Source organism: Leopardus geoffroyi, chromosome B3, assembly GCF_018350155.1.
Source record: "Leopardus geoffroyi isolate Oge1 chromosome B3, O.geoffroyi_Oge1_pat1.0, whole genome shotgun sequence".
Classification (NCBI taxonomy): domain Eukaryota; kingdom Metazoa; phylum Chordata; class Mammalia; order Carnivora; family Felidae; genus Leopardus; species Leopardus geoffroyi.
Window position 1 is genome coordinate 1,244,467 of NC_059337.1, and position 17,597 is coordinate 1,262,063.

Consider the following 17,597-nt stretch of genomic DNA (forward strand, 5'->3'; position numbering starts at 1 on the left):
CCCCACACGCAGCGCTGGCTGTAATTCTTCCAGCAGAAGTCGGTTCTCTTCAGTCCAGAGAGGAGACAGCAAAGGTCTGCCAAGGTCAGGTCAAGGTCACAGAAGCGCCAAACGTACATTGGTGCCCTGGTCTGTGGACTTCAGACCCCATCCAACACGGCCCTGTGGCTCCGCCTCTGAAATCCACGAGGAGAGTCGACTGAGAGCCATTCCTTCTGTTTGCCCAGAACAGCCTCCTCCTGCCCGTCGACTACCTCCTGGCTCGTGCAGGACCCCCTGACGTGCATCTGCCCTGCGGGAACGCACATCCTGTCTCGCTGGCACCGTGCATTGTGGTCAAGGGCGCAAAGGCATTTTAGTGGCCATGCTCACCTCGTCATTTTTGTGCACTTCCTTATCCTGCTTTTTAGTGATAATAATCAACACCCACTGGGGCACCTCCAGCGCTCAGCCGGTTGAGCCTCTGACTCCGGCTCGGGTCGTGATCTCGCGGTTCGTGGCTTCGAGCCCCGTGTCGGGCTCTGTGCTGACGGCTCGGAGCCTGGCGCCTGCTTCGGATTCTGTGTCTCCCTCTCTCTCTCTGCTCCTCCCCTGCTCGTATGCACTCTCTCTCTCTCTCTCAAAAGTAAATAGACAGTAAAAAAAAAATTTTTTAAATAATCGACACCCCTTGTTGAGGGTTGACAAGGGGCAGACGCTCTGCTAAGCCCTGGACACGCATCGTTTCACGTAAGCCTCACGCCTGCCCTGTGATACTGCTGTTTGGATCCCTGTCTTGGCCATCGGGGAAACTGAGGCTCAGAGAGCCATCCAGCTGGTGCGTGCTGCTGCGGGGACGCACACCCAGGCCTCGTGATGGTGGAGTCTGAGCACTGAACCAGTGGATCCTACCCGGTGGTGTTCTGCTGAGTGCTGCATAGACTGTGCTGATTCCCACGGTGTAAATGCTCCCGTCAACGTCAGGGTCAGGCTGACAGAGCGACGTCACTGAAGCCGGAGCTCTGAAAAGCAGAACATCTAGGAAGAGCCCGCCCCCCACACCACCCCGTAAGACACGGACGCGGCCCGGGACACGGAACCTTCCGACCCCGGGGGACCGCATAGCTGTCCCCCTCTCCCGTCTTGAAGTAGGAACCCGGACAAAGAGCCGAGCTGACACATGACGTCCCAAACACGCTTCCGTTTTCCCGCGTTGCCCTGACTGGTCCCTGGCCGCGGTCCAGGACGCATTGCACAAATCACCCAGTCCGGAGCCGGGAGGGGCCGCCAAGGGCCTCCGGTGCCAGCTCCTGCTCTGGATAAACGCCTTGCCCCTCACGGCCAGTGTCGGTGCCGTGGTTTAGGGGTCCAAACGAGCACGACCCAGGGTGTGGATGTCTGCCTGGGTCAGCACAGGGCGCGGACACCCGGAAAGAGCAAGTCAGAGAAGAAAGCGTGGAAATGCGGCCCAGTGGCCAGGAGCGTGGGCTCTGGCAGCACAGACACCGGGCCAGGGTCGTGCCAGGGTTCCCAACCACACCGGGCAGGGGTCGTGAGAGCTCGGGCGATTTACCTGGGCCTCCTACACCTCGTATCCTCGTCTATAAGATGAAGATACTGATAATATCATCCCCACAGAGTTATGAGAAATCCATATGTTAATGTATATAAAGCTCTTAGCACAGCGCCTGACATATAAAAATGCTCCGTGGAGAATAGCTCTTGTTGGCGAGGACGCGGAGAAAGGGGGACCCTCGTGCACTGCTGGTGGGAACGCAAGCTGGTGCAGCCGCTCTGGAAAACAGTGTGGAGGTTCCTCAAAAAACTAAAAATAGAACTACCCTATGACCCAGCAATAGCACTGCTAGGCATTGATCCACGGGATACAGGTGTGCTGTTTCGAAGGGACACATGCACCCCGACTATCGACAGTAGCCAAAGTATCGAAAGACCCCCAAATGTCCACCGATAGATGAATGGATAAAGAAAATGTGGTATGTATACAATAGAATATTACTCAGCAATCAAAAAGAATGAAATCCTGCCGTTTGCAACTACGCGAATGGAACTGGAGGGGATTATGCTAAGTGAAATTAGTCAGAGAAAGACAAGTATCACAGGACTTCGCTCATATGTGGACTTTAAGAAAGAAAGAAAAGAGGCAAAGCAAACTACAGAGCACACACGGCTGGTCACGAGGGGGGGGTTGTGGAGACATAGATGCTGGGGACGAAGGACAAAGAGCAGCTCTGTGCGTGATGAGCTGCTGCTCTAGGAAATGCTGAGGCTCAGGTACCAAGGGTATGAGACACAGACACTGTGCAGTGAGAGCAGGACGGGAGTCGGGGCAGCGAAATCAACAGTAGGCGTTTGGGGCAAACACTCTGATCTGAGCTCTGTGTTCTAGAAGGAAGGCCCTGGGACGCTGGAAGAGTGTATTAGACCAGAGAGGAGGAGATCCGCTCAACGCAAACGAGTGACGGCAAAGGCGTGCACCAGGGGCGGACGGGGGCCTCCGGGGGGCACACGAGCCCGGCGGTGCTAACGGTGAGGGCGGTCAGCGGGGAGCGGGATTCCAGTCTCTGGTGTGGCAGCCGGCGTGGTGGGGAGGCCGGTGGGGGGCACACAAAGGCAGAGGAGGAAAGAACGTGGTAGGTGGGGCGGGCGGGCGTTTGGGGATGTGGGCCCGGAGTTCTGGAAGCCCCCGGTTCCTATGTCCCGCGGCTGGCCTCCCGTGGCTTCCCCGCAGGAGTCAGGCTTTCACCAGAACTGATCTAAATCTCAACAGAGACTGAGTCCTGAAAAACTGGCAGAAGGATATAAGGGTCTTGGTGTGAGTAGCTAAGGAGGTGACCGCGGCAACTCCTGGCAAGATAGAAAACGGCCGCGGAGAAATTAAAAGGCAGGAGCGTTCCAGACGCAGGCAGAACTCTCACGACGGCAGTCAACAGCGCAGGCAGGCAAAGGCATTCGGAGAGCGAGGTTCCTTCCTGGGATGCGATTTTTCCCACAAAATAAATTAGTTTTCCATTACTGTGCATATGAGACGATTGTGAAAATGGCCAGAACTGGAAGGATGGAGGAAACTGTAAAACCGCTTAACGTCTTAGAGGTTTTCTTGCCTCCCGGGCTGTTTCTACGACGGGTACTGCCTCACTGTGGCGACAGCCCTCTCTGGACGGTCGACTGTGTACACACGTGAGACCTTCACGCCTGCTTTTTCACGTGTAAGCCGTGAAACGACGAGGAAAGCATGTTGCGACAATAATCAGGATAATCCGTGCGACAGAAAAACCAGCCTTAACATGGGCCATTTCAATACAGAAGAACTTATCAAACTACAAGAGGTAAGCATCAAAAACACGATGGGTGAGGGGAAGCTGAGCGACAAATAGTTTGAGACAAGCATCCCACCCCGTCCCTTACCCTCTCCCTTGTGCTAAGATTGCTGCTGGATTAAAATATGCTTTTAAATCCGATACAAAGACTAAAGCAAATATAACTGAGTATTCATCCAACTTCTGGAGGGAAGGGACTATTTCTTTCCTAAACTGAGACTCGGTAGAATAAATCAAATGTAAGCTACAAACGATTAATACCCTCCCTCCTTTGAGAACTCAACCAGATCAAGAGGAAAATCACTAAGGCCTTCATGAAAAAAATGGCAACGAGTATCAACAGTCAAAAGAGAAATACGGCCACTGAACAAATGGAAAACGGTGGGACTCCAGGAATAATCAAAGAAATGTAAATTAAACATAACGTAACCCTACTTTTTTTTAGCCCATGAGATTAACAAGCTTTTAAGACCGTGCTCAGTAAGCCATCGGGAGAGGCTGGTTAGGCTGTGGTAAGAACCAGTCTCAAAAAGGCAGTGGCTGAAAACACAGCTGATAAACTCTCTACGTAAACGGCCAGATGGGAAATACGTGAGGCTTTGTGACCCACAGGGTCTCTGTTACAACTATTCAACTCTGTCATTGCAGCAAAACAGCAGCCACAGATAACCCATGAACGAGCGGGCGAGCTGTGACCCAGGCAAACCTCATTTGAGGAGTAGGTAACGAGCCAGATGTGGACTGCAGGCCGTGGCTTACCAACCTCAGGCTCAAAACGGACTTATTTCTGCCTCCTGCTCCATGACTTTGCAGGTGGGCAGGGACATTCTGGTCCCTCCAGCCACGCGGGGTTCTGAGCCTATGGGGGGGCTCCAAATTCACTTCTGCTTCTGTAATTACTTCAGCGGGGGATTCTAGAAAGTCACACACAGGCTATTCAACGCCCCAACCCAGGAACGACGTACTCACTCCCGCTCACGGGCCAGAACTAGCTGTCGGGTCCTGCCCCACGACCAGGGGGCCAGGAAGGTCAGGTCTGCGCCCCACCGGAGCTGGTCACCCGTCAGCTGCACTAACCATTGCCTCCCCTGGTGCTTGTGAGGACGCGGGGAGAGGCAGCCCAGACCCGCCGGGGGCGGTGTGGGGGGGGGGGGGGTTTGCTGATGCAGGAAATGAAAAGACAGGACAGACGGTCACACTGGAGCCGCAGGGAGACGACAAGTACCTTCGCAGCGTCTGGGCACTGGCGCTCCGTGTCAGCCAGGCCGTGGCCGCACGTGACAAAGCCTCGTGCCGCAGACGTCAGAGGGAGACAGCAGCAGGCGCTCAGGTCTTCGGGGAGTGCATCTTCCAGTCCTCGCGCCCATTCCCACAGTTGGGGGTCTCCCGTCACACGTGGAATGAATTTTCCGAAGCTCCCCTCTGCCGTCCGCGAGGCATACGGGTTGCCGCGGTCTCTGTCGAATATGACATTGGCGTCGAGTTCTCCCTCTGCAATGAAATGTAGATTTTTTTTCCATTTAGAGTCGGGCCCCTCGTTTCCAAATGCTGAATAGGATGGCACTTTAAAAAGAATTCCAGATGGTTAAATTAGGAGAGTGACAGTTAAGGGGGGGGGGGGGGGGAAGAGCAGCCCAAGATTACTCACAGATCCCGAAGCCTTTTAATTTGGCTATGAATGAAAAATGCGTTTCTATTTAAGTGGAACTTAAGTGCAACTGTTGGGCATTTTATGGGCCCCGGCTGTGTCTAGAAAGGTTCTTCTGACAAATCCAAATTCTCCACCCCAAGACAAAGGTATCACAGGCTTCCTGGGAGTGAAGAGGAAACACGGCGGAGGGTAAGACTGGGCCCTGGACGGAGCCGGAGACAGATACTGATGGGGGGTCCCATTCAGGGGATGGAGTTCCCGGGTCTGTTCTTCATGTTGAAGAGCTTCATGTTCTGAGCTTCATGTTGACACAAGGCCACATCTGAGGGAAACTATAACGCAAAACATCAAGGCCTGTGGCTCAGACGCAGAAATAAAAAAAGATGAAGCACAGATTCAGAGGAAACTTAGTATTTATTTAATGTTTTTCCTTATATAACAAGAAGGCTGGAGGTAGATGGTTTGGTGACACTGATCCAGTAGATTTAAGATCCGAGGGCTAAAAGTCTCAGATGTTCTTGGCCATTCCTCATGAACCCAAAATAACTGCCGCAACCCCAGCCGTCACATCTGCGTTCCAGGCCAAAAAAAAAAAAAAAGCACAGCAGCTGAATCTGTTCCTCAGTGGACAGGAGAGATCTTCACAGAGAACAAAATGAAGGGTGGCCAGTATGATTGATTGATGAACGACTCCACTGTCCGAGGAGGAAATTGCGTCTTCCTGTATGGCAGGACTAGCGATCACAGCCTGTTGTTTCCCGTCTTTTCCTAGGGTGAGGTTTTATTGCGTTTACGCCCTACGGCAGGTATCACGTGCTCCCTGGAAGCAGTGACACAGACAGAGGCCGGGGCAGTGAAGGGCACGTCTGGAGGTCGTGAGACCCAGTTCTGGTGAGCAGGTCAAGGGCGTCATCAGGAACAGAGCTTTGTCTGCCCGTCTGCTGTGCTGCTCTCGCAGGCGGGCCCCTCACCCCAGGTACAGGGGATTAACATACGGCCTCGGGAGAGACGTTCTCTCGCCCCCGCGGGGTTCCCAGGTGGGAAGATGGGGGGCCGAGGCCAGAAAGGAGGTGGCGGGGGGACAGGGGCTGGCCGTTTAATGGGGACCGAGCTTCAGGCTCGCAGGATGAAGCGGTCAGGAGACGAGGCTCGACAGTGAGGGCACGTTCCCGTTAAGTGAGATGTGAACGTACCTGATTCTTTTCACAGAACTGAGTGGGGTCCTGTCGTGGACAGCTGGGAGGGTCCTGACTCCAGAAGGAACGAGGGGGAAGGGGAGGAGGAGGCCTGCCGTAGAGACGGCAGGTGGGAAGATGATGGGGCACCGAGGCCCCCGCTGCAGCTGCCTGGGCGGGCCCTCCCAGAGGCCAGCCCTGTGACACGAGGGATCGCGGAGCAGAGAGGGTCTCCGGCCGTGGGGGGCGGGGGGCGCCTTCCCGAGGCCAAATAATATAAATACTGCCGAGTGTCCATCGGCTTCCATGATCCGCTTTCGCCCAGCTGACCCCGTGAACCCACACGAGAGGCCCCCGGCCGCCGTGGGTCCCGGAGGTGAAGCGTGGGGACCGGGCACCGACCGCGACTTGACCTTGCGAGGCTGTCACGGACACGGGCTCCGTGGGCACGGACCCCACGGGGTAACGGCGGAGGCAGCCCCAGGGCCACCTCCTCATCCCCCGGACCGGTGCCCCTCGCGTCCCGAGACGCAACAGGGGTTCTGCCTTGCTCCCTGTGGTTGTGGCAAACTCGCCTGTCCCCTCCTGCTGGTATTGGGGAGCCCTGCCCTGCGGCTTGACCCCCACGGCCACCACGAGCTGGTATTGGGGAGCCCTACCCTGCGGCTTGACCCCCACGGCCACCACGAGCACCTGCCACGAGGCCGACCTGCCACCGGGCAGGCCCGCCCGAGCCCCTCTGCAAGTGGTGGCCTGCCGAATACTCACAAGGACCCAGTAAGGGCTGGCCTGGTGTGAAAGTGGCACCCGGACAGGCTAACTGCGGGATCGAGCCCCGAGGCAAGGGGCGGGGCGTCACAGCCGGGGGCGGTGCCTGTGTCCTTCCGCGCCAGGCTTCCGGAGCCCCCACCTGCAGAACCCCGCCAGGGGGACCACAGCGCAAGGCCCCTGCTCTCTGCCCCTGTCACTATCTGTCACTACCTGTGCAGACACGCTCGTCACCCTTCCGCTCCCTGACGACTGCCCTTTGCCTCCATGTCCTCATTCCTGCTGTCACCCTCTGAGTCCCCCACTCGTGGTCCACGGACCGGCAGCTCCAGACGTCCTCTGGAGCTGGTGACAGATACAGGACGTGGGGCCCAGACGCACGGAGTCGGGATCTGTGTGTTAGCAGGACCCCCGGTGCCGCTGCATCGTCCCTGCGAACCGGCTTCCTCACTGCCTGTGTCTACGCCCTCCTGTCCCCACCACCTGGTGTGAGGAGAGGCTAAGCCGGCTCGGACCAAACAGAGCGGTGCCGGGGTGCCGGGGATGCGAGCGGGTGCTTCCGTCCACAGTCCTGGGCCGGTAGCCTCACCGGGGAAGATGGGAGGTAGGTCACTCTACCAAGCGGACGTCAGGACCAGGGGCTCTGAAATGATCTTCGTTTTTCCCTCACATTTGCAAGATGAATGCTTCAGCTCCAGCCATCACATCCGAGTTCTGAGAATTAGGAAGGGCCAGAAGGAGGAAGGCATGGTATCTATATCAGGAAAGTACAACCCTCTCAATAAGCCTCAGCAAGTTTTTCTTGGACAAGTATTGGCTTCGAGAATGGTACAAAATAATAATCTTTGATCTAGGCACAATGCCATTCTCAACAACACTGGGGTTCCGTTAGTAAGAGAAAGAGAAAGGATGGCTACAGCGTAGAAACACAGCAGTTTCCACCCTGTCACCCTGTAATGTTCAGACTAGATTCCTGCCGAAACAACGGCAATCCGAATCCCTAACTGGGACACCCAGAACACACGCAAAGTTAGCAAGTGGGGGCAAAAGGTACCACACACCATAAACAGTCTAACAAAGAAGAAATTCTGACAAAGGAGACAGGAACGAGGGATCGGGACCATAAAGATCAGAGTTTACACAGTGACCCGACCATGGACCACAAGGAGATTCTGACCAGGGGACGGTGCTTTGCCCCAGCCCAGGAGCTGTTCGGGCACAAGCCAGCCGCAAGCATGATTAGTCCAAGGTTTTCTGAGACGGCAGCAGAGGACTTGTCTGCGTGCACGGGCACGGTGCAGAAAGGAGGCTCCAAAAGGGCCATTTAAATAACGTTACTGTCCTGGTCAAGAGCTTTGCTGGCCTGGTTCCAGATGGAAACTGGAGCTCAAACACGCACCGTCCCATTCTCCTGACTTTCGGATACGTTACTACATAAAGACACGAGAAAGACAGGAAATCTATCAGTGGATGGCAGGTGCCGCCAAGTACTAGGTTTACGTGAGTTACGTAGCACGCACCTGGTTTAGGGGAAATTTCCAATCGTCCCCTAATTGGCAGGTGGATCCGAAGAGAAGGTTCACCTGGGAGCAGGTGCGAAGCGTCCCCAGCGGAGTGCAAACGCCTCACCGGCAACGGCAGGTTTAGAGACAAGCGGGGTTGGGAGAGACGTGCACTCGCCCCCACAGGTTGCTCACGGGCGTGCCCCTGCGCTGGGCACACAGCCGGCGTCGTATGTCTTGTCTCCAGCCTTTCCGCGGAACCAACCGGGTACTAGGGAGAGCCGAGCTGTGGCCGCAGCGGGCTCTGATGCCCGAATCAAGGGAGGGTCGTCTGCCGCTCGATGAGCCGCCCCAACCAACACGGAGAAGAAGCCACTTTGCCCAAGTGTTCCCTGCAGCATGACTGTGCCCGCCTCTCCGCCACCAACTAGAAGTCCATGGACTGACGAACGGATGAAGATGTGGTTTATATACACGACGGAGTACTACTTGGCAACGAGGAAGAATGAAATCCTGCCATTTGCAGCAACGTGGATGGGACTGGAGGGTATTCTGCTGAGTGAGATAAGTCAGGCAGAGAAGGACACATGCCATATGTTTTCACTCGTATGTGGAACTTGAGAAACTTAACAGAAGACCACGGGGGAGGGGAAGGGGAAAAAATAGTTGCAGAGAGGGAAGGAGGGAGGCAAACCATAAGCGACTCTTAAGTAAAGAGAACAAACTGACGGCTGATGGCGGCGGGGAGAGGGGAAGATGGGTGATGGGCGTGGAGTAGGGCACCTGCCGGGAGGAGCACTAGGTGTTGTATGTTAGTGATGAATCAGGGGGACCTACCCCCAAAGCCAAGAGCACACTGTATATACACTGTATGTTAGCTAACTTGACGATAAGTCACATTGAAAAAATAGAACTCGGGGCGCCTGGGTGGCTCAGTCGGTTAAGCGTCCGACTTCGGCTCAGGTCGTGATCTCGCGGTCCGTGAGTTCGAGCCCCGCGTGGGGCTCTGTGCCGACAGCTCAGAGCCTGGAGCCTGTTTCAGATTCTGTGTCTCCCTCTCTCTCTCTCTGACCCTCCCCCATTCATGCTCTGTCTCTCTCTGTCTCAAAAAGTAAATAAATGTTAAAAAAAAAAAAATAGAACTCTAGAGTGAAAAACACCACCTCTCAACTTGTAGCAGCAAGGCCGGCGTGGATAGTCAGAAGGGAGAGGTCCGCACACTCCTAAGAAGGAGAGAGGTCTCAGAGCTCGGAACACATTTCGGAGCCTGCGCTCGGTGGGTGAGGTGGGGGTGGGGGTGGGTGAGCTAGGGCATCACCAGCTAATACCCACCTCGCACGCGGCCGTGGTGCCCAGCTGGCGCTGAGACCCTACCAGGGGCAGGGAAAAGCCATCGTTCAGCCCACCGGGGTGGATCGTGCTGAAAATCTGCCTGTGGCTGTAACTCCCTTCCCCCCACCCCTCCCCGGTAAATAGACATCCAATCTAACAAGACAAACTACTATAAAAAAATTAGTTTTTGTCCTCTTTTTCTGAAGGTAAAAGATTTGAAAAAGGATCCACGTAGTTTTTAACAGCTTAAAACTCAATAATGGCAAGCCAGTTACCCCTCTCTGCCCACCTGAGAAAGCAAAGGATCTCTGAACAGTTGAAAGATCAAGGCATCGAGACAAAAGGAATATGTTAATATTTGTCCCTTTGAGTGTCCACGGCCTAAGTGCACCAAGTAAAAAAAGATTGTCAGAGTGGATCAAAAAACAAGACCCAGCTCTCTGTTCTCTACAAGGAACCCCCTTCGTGGAGAGAGACACGTATCGATTTAAGGTACATGGATGGGGGAAACATACTATGTTAACACTAATGAAAAGAAAGCAAGGGTAGCTATATCAATAAAGCAGAGCAGACTCCAAAGTCAGGAAAGTGACCAGCGATCTCGAAAGGCAGTACTTAAGGCTAAAGGAGCCAATTCTCCAAGAAGATACAACAATCCTTGAACTGCGTGGGCCTGACAACAAATCATCCGGTTTTTCCTGAGGCAGAACTGAGAGAGTATCAAGGGGAAACAGCTGAATCCACTGTGACGGCTGGAGACTCCACCAACCCTCCGCCGGAAACGGACAAAGCCAGGAGGTAGGAAAACAACAGGACATAGTGGACCTTCACCACCACCAACTGAATGGACGTATTTGACCTCCGTAGACACCTTCACGCGACAACAGCAGAACGCGCCTTTGTTCTCTCAGGTTCACAGGGAACAGTCCCCAGACACATTCTGGACCGGAAAGCACACGTGAAGTTCCACATATGAGTGAAATCATACGGTATTTGTCTTTCTCCAACTGACTTATCTCACTTAGCATAACACACTCTGGGTCCGTCTGTATTGTAACGAGTGTCACAGCGGGATGTATAAACTTGTCGAATCACTGTGCTGTGCACCTCAAGCTAATGGAACACGGTGTGCCACCTACGCTCAAAGGAAAAAAAAATTAAACGCACCTTCACAAACCTGAAAGAATATAAATCACGCAATCCTGCTCTCAGACCACGGTGAAATGGAGCTAGAAATCAACGTTTTGGAAAATCCCAAGATACATGCAGAATAAACAACATGCTTCTAAGTAACACACGGGTCAGAGAAGAAATCTCAAGGGAAATTTTAAAATATTTTTGAACTAAATAAAAATTAAACACGGTTTATCACAAATCGTGGGATGCAGTGAAGGCAGTGATTAAAGAGAAATTTATAACATCAAATGCATATACTGGAAAGGAAGAAAGATCTAAATTCGATTATCTATCAACAACACGAGAGACAGCAGATGTTGGCAAGGATGCAGAGAGAGGGGAACCCATTCTGTTGGTGGGAATGCAGACTGGGTATAGCCTCTCTGGAAAACAGTTCGGAGGAGCCTCAAAAAAGTTAACAATAAAATCAATTATCTAACTTTCCACCTTAGGAAACTAGAAAAAGGAGAGCAAATCCAGAGAAAACAGAAGAAAAGAAGCAAGAATTAGAGCAGAAGCCAGTGAAATTAAAAACAAGAAACCAAGGGACAAATAAATGAACCCAAAGGTGGTGCTTTGAAAAGATCAATGACGTCAGTAAGACTATAGCCAGGCTATCTAAGAAAACAAGAGAGAGCCCGCAGGGTACTAATATCAGAAATGAAAGAAGGCAGATCACTATCGACCCCACAGAAATGAAAGACATACTACATGACGACATACTACAAATGGCTCTGTGCCCATAAACGTGATAACCTAGATGAAATAGACCAGTTCCCTGAAGGACACAAACTGATAAAACTCACATAAGAAGAAACAGATGCCTGAAGAGGCCTAGATCTATTAACGGAATGGAATCAATAAAATCATCTTCCAAAATAGAAGACACCAGGTCCAGATGGGTTCCCCGGTGAAGTCTACCAGACATTTAAGGAAGAAATTATGCTAATTCTCTACAATCTCTCTCAGAGTGTAGAAGCAGAGGAAATACTTCCTAACTCATTCTATGAAGCCAGCATTCCCCTAATACCCAAGCCAGAAAAAAGACATTACAAGAAAACTATAGACCAGTATCTCTCATGGACATAGACGCAAAAACCCTCAACAAAATATTAGCAAGTTGAATTTAAAAAATTATAAAAAGAAATATATGCCACAACCAAGTGGGATGTATCCCACTTGGGATACGTGAGGCTGGGTCAACACTTGAAAATCGACTGATACGACCCATATGTTAAGCAGACTAAAAAAGGAAAATCACATGATCATATCAATAGATGCAGGAAAAGCATCTGACAAAATCCAACAGTCATTTATGATTTAAAAAAAAAAAAACACCTCTCAATAAACTAGGAATAGAGAGGAACTTACTCAACTTGATAAAAGCTATCTCCAAAAACCCTACAGCAAACATCACATTTAATGAGGAGAAACTCTGAGCTTTCCCACTAAGACCAGGGACAAGGCAGGGATGTCCTCCCTCACCACTCCTCTTCAGTATCACACTGAGAGTCCTTGATAATTCAACAAGACCAGAAAAGGGAATACACTTTGGGAAGAAAGACATAAAACTGTCTTTGTTTGCAGATGACACGATCATCTATGTAGAAAATCCAAAAGAATAAAAGAAAAAATCTTCTGGAACTAGCGGTCAAATACAGCATGGTGGCAGGATATGGATTTAATATGCAAAAGTCAACTGCTTTCTAAATATCAATCATGGAAAAGTAGAAGTGTACATTAAAAACACAACACCATTTACATTAATACCCCTCCCCCCAAAACTTAGGCATAAATCTAACAAGATGCATAAAAGATTTACATGAGGAAAACTACAAAACTCTGATGAATGAAATCAAAGAGCTAAATACATGGAGAGAGAGTCCATGTTCATGGGCAGGAAGACTCAGTATTGTTCAGATGTCAGTTCTTCCAAAATTGATCTGTAGATGCAGTGAAATCCCAACCAAAATCCCAGCAAGTTATTTTGTGGCTATCAACAAACTGATTCTCAAGTTTATATGTAGAGACAAAAGACCCAGAATAGCCAACAAAATACTGAATGAGTAGAACAAAGTTGAAGGACTCGATGCTGCCCCACACCGAGACTTACTACAAACCAGTACTAACAAAAATAGTGTGGTATTGGCAAAAGAATACACAAATAGATCAACAGAACAGAACAAAGAGCACAGAAGAAAACCCTATCGATACAGTCACCTGATCTTTGACAAAGGAGCCAAGACAGTCTCTCCAACAAATGGTGCCGGAACAGCTGGCCGTCCACGTGCAGATTAACGAATTTAGATGCGGGCCTTACGCCCTTCGCAAAAATCCACTCAAAATGGGCCAGAGACCAAAATGTAAAATGCAAAACTAGAAAACTCCCGGAAGATCACGGAAGAGAAAACCCCGATGACCTTGGGTGTGGTGATGCCTTTTTAGATACACCACCAAAGACACAACTCGTGAAAGAAGTAACGTTTCACTGGACTTCATTAAAATTAAAACCGTCTGCTCTGTGAAACACACGGTCAGGAAATTAGAAGACGAGCCACAGACCGGGAGAAAACGTTTGCACGAGACACATCTGACAAAGGACTGTTATGCAAAACACACAAAGAACTCTTAAAACTCAACGATAAGAAAACGGACAATCCATTACAAGTGGGCCAAACACCTTAACAGACGCCCCACCGCGGAAGACATACGACGCCACGTAAGCATACAGAGCGATGTTCCACGTCACAGGTCACCAGGGAGACGCAAACGAAAACATGAGGGAGCCGCCACCACGCATCTGGAAGAATGGCCAAAATCTGGAACCACGACAACACCAGACGCTGACGGGGACGTGCAGCGACAGGAACCCCCCTTCTCCGCCGGCGGGAACATGGGGCGGCCCCTTGGGAAGACAGTCGGCAGTTTCTGACAAAAGCGCACACACTCTTACACGCAATCTGGCAATCACGCTCCGTGCCGTTTACCCAAAGGAGCTGAAAACTCACGTCCACACGAAAACCTGCACGCGATGTCCAAGGCAGCTTTGTTCATAATCGCCGAAACTTGGGAGCAACGAAGATGTCCTTCAGCAGGTGAGTGGATTAATAAACCGTCTCCATCTAGACAACGGAATATGACTCAGCACTAAAAACAAAGGAGCCATCAGGCTCAAAAGACACGGAGGAAACTTAAATGCGTATTACTCAGTGCAAGAAGCCAATCTGAAAAGGCCAACCCTCTATGATTCCAACAAAATCGACATTCCGGACAAAGCAAGAGCACAGAGACAACGAATGGGTCAGTCACTGCCAGTGGTGGCAGTCAAGGCAGAACACAGAGGCGTTTTAGGGTGGCGCAAATACTCTGCGTAACACTATAGTGATGGATAAATGTCATTATACGTTTGTCTCAACCCACAGAACGTACACCAAGAGCAAACCCTAAGGTAAGCTGCAGACCTTGGGCGATTAGCACGTGAGCGTCTAACTGTCCCAGAGCCAGCCGTCCAGCAGACTATCCCTTCCCCAGACACCCGCTTTCACACTTTTGTAAAACACTGAATCTACTGTGGACGTAAGGATTAAGTTCTAGACTCCTAATCCTGGTCAGTTGATCGATATGTGTGTCCTGATTCTAGTTCGACACTATCTTGGTAACAAGACCTGTAAAGGGTGTTTTGAGGTCGGGAAATAAAAACTCTCCAACTTTTGTTTTTTTTTTGTTTTGTTTTTTTTTTTCAAAATTGTCTTGACTATTCAAAATGTTTGTGCATTTCCATATAAGTTTCAGGATCTTCTTATCAACTTCTGGAAAAAAAAGATCCAATGGAATTTTGATGTGGATTATACTGATGGGGAGAGTGCTGTCCAACATGTTGAGTTCCAGCCCACGGACACAAATGTCTCTTCATTGATGGAGACCTTCATTTGTCCCTAAGCAGTATTTTGTCATCCCGGCACACAAATATTGCCTTTCTTTTACTAATATAATAGTGATAAGTATATTAATATTAATTAATAATTAATATAACGTATAATGATATTATATTACGTACATATTACTTAATACATGTTATTATATAATTGTATAAATTATACAATCCTAAATCATGAATGTGTCTCTTTTTTTAAATTGTTTTTAACGTTTGTTCATTTTTGAGAGAGAGAGTGTGGGAGCAGGGGAGGAGTAGAGAGAGAGAGACACAGTAGAGAGGGAGCGGTCAGCACAGAGCCTGGCACGGGGCTCGAACTCACGAACCATGAGATCATGACCTGAGCCGATCGTAACCGACTGAGTCAGCCAGGCGTTCCATGAATGTGTTTCTAAATTTATTCTTTTCATGCTATTGTCAATGGGACTGTATACTTGATTTCATTTTTTATTTTTTTATGATTCTGTCCTATCTCCACTATTGACTTATTACTTGTATCTATTTTTTAATGTTTAATTTAAACTAATTTAAGGTTCCTAGTGATTCCACTAGGATTTACAATATACATCTGAGTTCAAGTCTAACTGTGAATAGCATAATACGGCTTCACGCGTAATGTAAGCCTTTTACAATGTCATACTCTCAATTTCTCCTTCTCATGTTTTGTGCCATTGTTGTTATACATTTTACTTTTACATATATCAGAAACACACAATACATTTCTACAATTTTTGCTTTAGATATCAATTATCTTTTAGGGAAAAATTAATTTTCCACTTTCTCTCATTTTACTCCATTTCGAATGATCTTTATTTCTCTGGATAGATTCAAGTTTCCATCTGGTACTGATACATATTCCTTCCAGAAGAATTTCCTTGGCATTTCTTGTAGTTCAAGTATTCTGAAAATTAATCCTCTTGGGTTTTTTTCTATGAGAAAGTCTTTATTTCCCTTGCATTTTTGAAAGATATGTTGCTCGGTGCAGCATTCTGCACTGACGATATTATTTTTTTCTTTCAGCGCCAGGAGATGCTGCTTCATCGTCCCCTGATTCACATATTTTCTGATAAGAAATCGGCTGTAATGATTATCTTTGTACAAATATCTTCTTTATGTAATGCGCCATTTTTCCTCTGGCTGCCTTTGAGATTTTGTCTTAGTCTTCGGTTTTCAGTAGTTTGGAGATAGTACACCTAGATGGTTTTGTTTTCTTTTACTTGGTGGTCTCTGAACTTCCCAGACCAGGTATTTGTTCCCAGATATGTTTGTTATTAAGTTTGAAATTTCTTGTCACCGTTTTTTCTGCCCCCTGGCCTCCCCCTTGCCAGTCTGGGAATCTAAATGCGTGTGTCCAGCGGTGTGCTGGTCAGTGTGTGACAGCAGCTGTCCAGGGGAGAAAAAGCCCTGATTGGTGGCATTTATACCATTTGTGGCATTAGTATAAACAACTGCATCCTCATGGATTTCAACGCGGTTCTTTGCCACTGAACAAAGAGCAGGAAAGAGGTGCATAACTGGCTTCCATAAGCCAACGCCAGCCAGCTGTGGTATGCCACCGATGCTGCTGTATGGGGGTCTAGCATGATCTGGTCTGCCCCCCGCCCCACTCTTTTCCCTTTCTATTCACTCAGGTAATTCTTATTACCCTACCTCCAGACTCAGTGATTATTTCCCTTGGCTGTGTTGAGTCTATGAGTGAGCCCAAAGAAGGCGTTCTTTATCCTTGTTACTATGCTTTTCAGTTCTCCCATTTTCACTTGGTTACTCTCACTGGTCGGCTTCTCAGGTTAAATCACTGTCTGTTCATGCGCGTTGCCCATCTTTTCCATTAACCCTTTAACACAGGAAGCATTGTGATTTTAAGTCTCCTGTGTGACAGCACCAGCTTCTGCGTCACGTGCCTTACTCGTTCTCTGATTCTATTTCCACCCGTGGTGAGTGTGACCTTGAAACTACAGGGGTTGCAGCCAGGTTCCTTCACTTACCAGGGGACCACCCTCCAGGCCAGCCTTTGCTGTGTGAGACGTTCAGCTGCCTCCCCGGCCTCCCCCGCTGGACGCCAGCAGCACGTCCCGGACGTAGTGACAAAAAGCTGACTCTGGAAATGGCCAGATCGTCCCTGGGGACAAAATGAGCCCCAGCCGTTTGCAAGTTTCGGGATGTGACCCCACGCCCCCTGCAGACCTTGCCTGCAAACGGCTGCTGCCGATTCTGGTTAAGTTAAGGGGGAAGGGGACGAATGGGAACATGTGGGCAGTGGCAGATTCCGGAGGTCGGGGTTCGGAAGAAAGCAGAGGGAGGCCCGGCCGCCTCCACCCCATCCTGGGAGGACCTCATTCCATCCTGCCACCAACATGTCACTTAACAAGTACGGACTGAGTGCCTACACGGGCCATGTACTTGGGACACGTACTTGGGACACGTGGGCACACAAAACAGACAGAAGTGCTCATCCCGTGGACTTCACTCTGGACACGTATTAGCAGTAAATATGAAAAATACGTAAATAACACAGTGTGTCAAAAGATGGCAAACGCAGCCTTTTAAAAATGCAGAGAAAGGTACGGGGGCGAGAGGTGCTGGGAGCGAGTTTGCGGGAAGGGCCTCAGTACATTAGGTCTCCAGCCCGGGCCATCACCGCCCCACCCGGGTCACCACCGCTGGCCCCTGCTGCCCGCTGGGACCGTTCATGTCACGGTCTCACGGAGACACTGGGCATCACTGTCGGCGGGTGAGCCCATG

At 50.1% G+C, this 17,597-nt stretch overlaps 1 long non-coding RNA gene across 1 annotated transcript in view; it reads right to left on the bottom strand.

Annotated features, from left to right (window-relative positions):
- Nucleotides 1-572: 572 nt before the first annotated feature.
- The window catches only part of LOC123584424, a 30,224-nt gene continuing 13,199 nt past the window's right edge, over nt 573-17,597 (bottom strand). The window contains exons 2-3 of the long non-coding RNA XR_006705411.1: nt 4,543-4,808; nt 573-618 (exon numbers count right to left, since the gene is read on the bottom strand). This is a non-coding gene — a long non-coding RNA (uncharacterized LOC123584424). The remainder of the gene's footprint in view (nt 619-4,542; nt 4,809-17,597) is intronic.